We start from the raw sequence: 7,211 nt of genomic DNA, 5'->3' as shown, positions 1-7,211 counted from the left end.
GGGACACCCTCTATCCCAATATAATCAGAACAATTCCACTTCCTTCATTTATTCACTGAGGAGGTATTTTCTTAATGACTATTATATGCTGGTCCCCTCTCTGTATGTATGTGTTTGTGTGTGTGTATGTGAGAAGACCCAGTGGCAAGGGAGAACACTGAAAGGTGGGTCAGGGTGACTGAGTGTAGAGTAACCCTGGGGAAGGTGAGAGGGAGCAGTGAAAGTCTGTTTTATGTGGTGGACCCCAGGTCTTTGGACTCACTAGATGTCATTTTCTCTCTTTCTAAAAATATTTATTTATTTATTTATTCGGTTGCACCGGGTCTTAGTTGCGGCAGGCAGCCTCCTTAGTTGCGGCTCGCCAGCTGCTTATTTGCAGCATGTGGGCTCCTTAAGTTGTGGCAGGCGGGCTTCTTAGTTGTGGCAGGCAGGCAGGCTCCTTAGTTGTGGCATGAGAAATCTCAGTTGCAGCATGTGACCTCTTAGTTGCAGCATGTGGGATCTAGTTCCCTGACCAGGGATCGAACCTGGGGCCCCTGCATTGGGAGCGTGGAGAGTCTTATACACTATGCCACCAGGGAAGTCCCTAGATGTTATTTTCTTGGCAAAATTTGTTTGGGGACTACTGTGACTTATCCATGTCTATCTCAATAGCCCGTTATCTCAGAGAGCAGATACATTATCAACTGATCATTTGAGAGAATACCTAGGAGGGGGTGAGGTGCCTTCAATAAAAGTGATTTATTATACTTCAAAATTATATTAAATCATGTTTAAAATTTTATTTATAACTAATTCATTTTCCTTGATTGAGACTTTATGCCCACTGATTAGTAACTTGCCCCTTTCTTGGCAACTACCATTCTATGCCTTTTTTAAAATTTATTTTTGGTTGCGTTGGGTCTTCGTTGCTGCACATGGGCTTTCTCTAGTTGCGTTGAGCGGGGGCTACTCTTCGTTGCGGTGCGCAGGCTTCTCGTTGCAGTGGCTTCTCTTGTTGCGGAGCATGGGCTCTAGGTGTGCGGGCTTCGTTAGTTGTGGCACATGGGCTCAGTAGTTGTGGCTCGTAGGCTCTAGAGCGCAGCCTCAGTAGTTGTGGCGCATGGGCTTAGTTGCTTGGCAGCATGTGGGATCTTCCCGGACCAGGGCTCGAACCCGTGTCCCCTGCACTGGCAGGAGGATTCTTAACCACTGCGCCACCAGGGCAGCCCTACTATTCTATGCTTTGGTTCTATGAATTTGACTATTTTGATGCCTCATATAAGGATAATCATGCCATATTTGTCTTTCTGCGACTGGCTTATTCCACTTAGCATGATGTCCTCAAGGTTCATCCATATTGTTGCATATTGCAGAATTTCCTTCTTTTTCAAGGATGAATAATGTTCCATTGTCAGAAAAAATCAAAGCTAATAAGTTTTGGTACGGATGTGGAGAAACTGGAATACTTGCACTGTTGGGAGGGAATGCAAAATGGTGCAGCTGCTATGGAAAACAGTGTGGAGGTTTCTCAAAAAATTAAAAACAGAACTACCATATGGTCTAGCTTTCCCACTTCTAGGCATTTATCCAAAAGAATTGAAAATCTCGAGGCAATATTAGCACTCCCGTGTTCATTGTAGCACTGACTGTTCACAGTAGCCAAGATGTGGAAACAACCTAGATGTCCATCAGCAGAGGAATGGATAAAAGTGCTCTTGATAATAAGGAGGTAGTGTGTAGACAGGGAGAGATCTTAACCTCCAAGTCCTGGCTTCTAATGATGTGAATTTTTCAACAGTTAGTTCAAATCCAGGTATTATTTCTAGGAATTGATTCCATGGGAATCACGTGCCAAAGTGGGAATACGTTGCTTTGGAGCAATAATAGCTATTATATATGAGTGGTGGGCACTTTGCACTCATCTCACTTAATCCTCACAGTAACCCTCTGAGAGACACAATATTATTATTATTATTTTACAGATTTTGCAGGGATTAGTTAACTTGCCCAAAGTCCCATAGCAAGTGTGTTGCAGAGCAGGGGTCTGAACTTAGACTGTCTTGGCCTTGACAAGGAAAATACATTTTTTAAAAAATGCTATCACTTCAAAAAAATATTTATTTAATTTCTTTATTTTTTTGGCTGCATCAGGTCTTTGTTTTTTTAAATAAATTTATTTATTTATTTTTGGCTGTGCTGGGTCTTCGTTGCCGTGCACAGGCTTTCTCTAGTTGTGGCGAGCGGGGGCTACTCTTCGTTGCAGTGCGCAGGCTTCTTATTGCAGTGACCTCTCTTGTTGCAGAGCACGGGCTCTAGGCACATGGGCTTCAGTAGTTGCAGCACGCAGGCTCAGTAGTTGTGGCTCGTGGGCTCTAGAGCACAGGCTCAGTAGTTGTGGCGCACTGGCTTAGTTGCTCCACAGCATGTGGGATCTTCCTGGACCAGGGCTCCAACCCGTGTCCCCTGCATTGGCAGGTGGATTCTTAACCACTGCGCCACCAGGGAAGTCCCGTTTTTATTTTTTTAACATCTTTATTGGAGTATAATTCCTTTACAATGGCGTGTTAGTTTCTGCTTTATAAAAGTGAATCAGCTATACATATATCCCCATATCCCCTCCCTCTTGCGTCTCCCTCCCTCCCTCCTTATCCCACCCCTCTAGGTGGCCACAAAAAATATGGAATGCTTCACGAATTTGTGTGTCATCTTTGCACAGGGGCCATGCTAATCTTCTCTGTATTGTTCCAATTTTAGTATATGTGCTGCTGAAGCAAGCACTGCGTCAGGTCTTACTTGCGGCATGCAGGGTCTTCGTTGAGGCATGCGGGATCTTTTGTTGTGGCACGGCTCTTTGTTGTGGCTCATGGGCTTCTCTCTAGTTGTGGCGCACGGGCTCCAGGGTGCATGGGCTCTGTAGTTTGCAGCACGCAGGCTCTCTCGTTGAGGCATGTGGGCTCAGTAGTTGTGGCGTGTGGGCTTAGTTGCCCCGTGGCATGTGGGATCTTAGTTCCCCAACCAGGGATTGAACCCGCGTCCCCTGCATTGGAAGGCGGATTCTTTACTACTGGACCATCAGGGAAGTCCCCCAAAATATATTTAATTGAAACACATGAACAGTAACAATGTCAGTAACTCCCGTACTGCAGCTCAGTGTGCCTCGTTTTCTTAGCTTATGAGCTCGGGCAAATCTATACTCTGAAGTCTGGAGTTACAGCTGCAGAAAGACATGCACGTGGTGTCCTTGTCTGAAAAGACCTTCCATAGAGGAGTTAGTGACATTTTGGTTCTTCTACTTTGCCTGCCTTTGGACTGTTTATGCCCCGCCTCTAGCCTGGAGGTAGAACCTTTACTGAGGAGTGCTGTGGAGTGGTGGAAAAAAGCATGGACTCTGGCAGTGGATGGACCTGAGCTGAACTCTCATTTCTGCCATTCTCAGACTGAATCTCAGCGTCCTCATCTGTAAAATGGGGCTCCTTTGAAACAAAGGGCACCTTCTTCATGTGGCTGCCTTGAGAATTGAATGAGATAGTATATGTAAAGTGCCCAGCATGGTCTAGAGCAGCACTGTCCAATGGAACTTTCTGCATCAATGGAAATGTTCTATATTCGCACAGTCCAGTGTAGTAGTAATTGGCCACATATGGTATTAAGCACTTGAAATGTGGCTAGCATGCCTAAGGAACTAAATGTCTTATTTTAATGTGAATTTAAAATATCAATATAAATTTAAATAGCCACGTGGAGCTACTGGCCACCATATCGGATGGTGCAGCTGTAGATACAGAGCTAAATCCTCAGTGAATAAATTCTTTTTATTATTATGCAGATATTTTGCTTAGTTCACTGATCTAACTCACTTCCTGGACTCTGGACCTATTTCTTGCGTAAATGGAGTAAGCACAGGATTTCAGGGAAAAACTTCATCAAGGAGGGGATGGCTGAGCTGAGTTTTAAAAAGTAAGAAGGAGTCAGACTGGTACAAAGGATGGTCCAAGGAGTGGCAAGGAAGGGCATACCAGCATGTGCAAAGGTGTGGGGCATATGGGACAATGTGGTGTGCTCAAGGAATTGCAAGGAGCTTGGGATGGCGCCCAAGAGGAAAGGGGACAGCGGCGAGACTGGAGAGGTGGTAAAGGCCAGATCATGGCCTTGATGCCACATCTTGAGCAACACGGAGCCACTGAATAGTGTTTTAACCATGAGAATGACACAATCACATTTGTGTTTAAGAAAGATCTTTATGAATGTAAGGTGGAGAGTATATTGATTTCATAGGAAGAGGGCAAGACTGGAGGCAGAGAGAATAATTATGAATCCAGGGCAGTGCTATAGGCAAGAGTTCTGTTTTGGACATATTCAGTTTTATGTGCCTATTTAACAGTAACATGGAGATATCTAGTACTCTGTTGGATATTTTGATAAAGGCTTGTAGAGCTCACCCATATCTGGTTCTCCTATTCTTATCAGCACAGTGGAGGATTCCACTTGAAGTTAGATGGGATCTTGTGACTACTTCTAACCAATGGGCTGTGAGTGGTAATAATGTGAGTTGCTTCTGGGCCAAAGTATTTATTTAAAAGTATAATTCTCCAGTCTGTCTTCCCCTGTTGCATTGACCAAGCTGGCTGAGTATCCCATCATGTGTAGGTACAGGATAATGGCATTTCCATCAGCCTGAATGCTGGAGGACAGTGCTTTGGAATGTTACTGGATCTGTATTTCCCATACAGCATGTGTAAGAAATCAACTTGTGTTAAACCACTGAGGTTTTTGAATTGTTTAAAGCAAATTTGTAACCTATTCCCTCCTGACTAATACAGAGCTGCATGTCTCAAGCTCAGGAATGGTATCTGGGCCACATACGGAGGTTGGGAATCACTGATATGTAGGTGTAACTGAAGCCATGGCAATGTATGTGACCACCCAGGGGGATGAGTAGAGTGGAAGAGGAATGGGCTGAGGACAGGAACAAGAACTCCAGAGGACAGGAACAAGAACTCCAGAATTTAACGGCAAGGTAGAGGAAGATAAGCCTACAAAGAAGAATTAGAAAGATTTGTCAGAGAGATAGGAAGAAAGAAAAGAGGAGTGTGGTGTCATGGGAATGAAGTGAGGAGAGTTTCCAGACTGCCAAACATGCAAATGATTTGAGCAAGGAGGTGTTTAGAGGTCTGGGTGAGACCATTTTCGGAGGAGGACTGACCTGTAGGATCTAAGTTAACTTTGAACCGGTGATTGGGAAACATGATAGTTAATTTTATGTGTCAACTTGACTGGGCTAAGGGATACCTATAAAGTTGGTAAAACCTTATTTCTGAGTGTGTCTGTGAGGGTGTTTATGGGAGATATTTACATTGGACTCAGTAGACTAAGTAAAGAGATCCACCCTCACCAATGTGGGTGGGGATCATGCGACCCACTGAGGACCCAAATAGAACAGAAACGTGGAGCAAGGGCTAATTTGCTGTCTGTTCTTGAGCTGGGACGTCCATATTCTCCTGCCGTCAGTAACTGGAGCTCCTGGTTCTTGGGCTTTCAGACTCTGGGGCTTACACCAGTGCCTTCCCTCCCATCCTCCCAGATTCTCAGACCTTTGGACTCTGATTGAATTACACCACCCACTCTCCTGGTTCTCTATATTCCAGATGGCAGATTGTAGAACTTACCTGCTTCCATAGTCACGTGAGCTAATTCCCATAACCTCCTATCTATCTATCTATCTATCTATCTATCTATCTATATCTATATTGGTTCTATTTCTCTGGAGAACGCTGTTTAATATAGGAAGTGAGTATGGCAAGAAAGTAAATGTGGGCTATACATTTAGGAAGATTAATTTCAAGTGGAAAGAAAGGGGGATTGAGAAAAAAAAGAGGGAGAAAAAGAATGTCGTTTCACTAGCTGGAGAAGGATGTAGGGAGGAAGAAGTTGATGATCCCATAGTTATTACTCATATAGGCCTGCTGACATTGAGTTTGGGGCAGTAGTCCAATGTGGCCCTGAGAGGTTTCCGTGGTGAACACTCCTGAACCAAGAGGGAGGTTTAGTAGCTGGGAGGAGTCTACACAGAGGACTGATCTTTATCAAAAAGATGATCCCTAAGAAGGAGCCAGGAATCTGTTTGCCACGAGAGTAGTACCGAGGATTTAGGTCATGGGTTGAGAGCCAGGAAGCAGGGACAAGAATGAGCTCTCTACGCACCAAACTGAAGAGATGCTGGGTCATACAGTTTTCAAACTGGGACAAGTCAGCCTGAGGAGGGAGGACTACAAGGGCTGAAATCACAAAGCTTAACAAATAGGAGTGGGCCAGGTAGGGACAGGAGGGGCAAGTGAGGAACGGCTCCTCCCTTTTTGTCTCTTAAGGTCCTGGCTCCAGGTGTTATGGCACAAGTTAAAGGCACGCAGCAGGACTGTGGAAACTGAAGACTCCGATATAGCTTTGGCATTGCTCTATAAATTAGAACATTTCCCTCAAATGTTAAACATTTCCAAAATAATACATAATGTAAAAATTGCTTTAAATTTTGGCCAAATTAATAACAGAAATTAGGTAGATATTCTGACTAGACCACAAACCTCATAAGGGCAGGGCTTTTGTCCATTGGGTTCATCCCTGTATCCTTACTGCTAGGAATAGTATCTGGCTCCAAGTAGGTGATCAATAAATGCTGAATGAATTAGCAGCGTGGGTGAATCAGCTTCAGAGAAGAAAGGGGATTTGAGGAAGCAGTGTGAAGAGAAAGTGGACCAAGATGCTGAGAGATAAACTAGCTTAGAAACAGCAATAGCAAAGCCTTCAGATGGATGTTGTGGAAGAAGGTAGAACTTAAGATCAAGAACAGGGAATTGTAGGAATTGTAGCATCTTCTAGAACAGCTGAAAGCCAGGAATGACAGTAGCAGCCTAAAGCAGACCAGAGAGAACACAAAAAGGAGATGATTCAGCTAAAGCAAAAAAAAAAATACCCAACATCCATTCCCTCTCCCAGTAAACTTTGTGTGTTTCAAGTACCATCACTGGATGGTCATATAGGTCTTTAACAACGATCTGGAGTTCCAGGTTTGGTGATCTTAAGAACGTTCTCAAGTAGAGGAAGTCTTAAACTGAGGAAGAGAGGGAACAGATTGTATTGACAAATGAGTGGCTGCACACGTGTCATACCAACACTAGCCACGCTTGACAGACTTCGATGTGTCAGGCTCTTTATATACATTATTTCTAATCCCT

At 44.1% G+C, this 7,211-nt stretch overlaps 1 non-coding gene across 1 annotated transcript; it reads right to left on the bottom strand.

The window, feature by feature from the left end:
* Positions 1-2,653: 2,653 nt before the first annotated feature.
* On the bottom strand, positions 2,654-2,760 carry LOC132514190 (U6 spliceosomal RNA). The gene has a single exon (XR_009538678.1). It is a non-coding gene; the product is annotated as a U6 spliceosomal RNA (small nuclear RNA).
* Between the last annotated feature and the right edge of the window lie 4,451 nt (positions 2,761-7,211).

This window comes from Lagenorhynchus albirostris, chromosome X (assembly GCF_949774975.1).
Source record: "Lagenorhynchus albirostris chromosome X, mLagAlb1.1, whole genome shotgun sequence".
Lineage (NCBI taxonomy): Eukaryota > Metazoa > Chordata > Mammalia > Artiodactyla > Delphinidae > Lagenorhynchus > Lagenorhynchus albirostris.
Note: the sequence above shows the minus strand (reverse complement) of the source record. Positions and strands in the feature narration are given on the sequence as shown.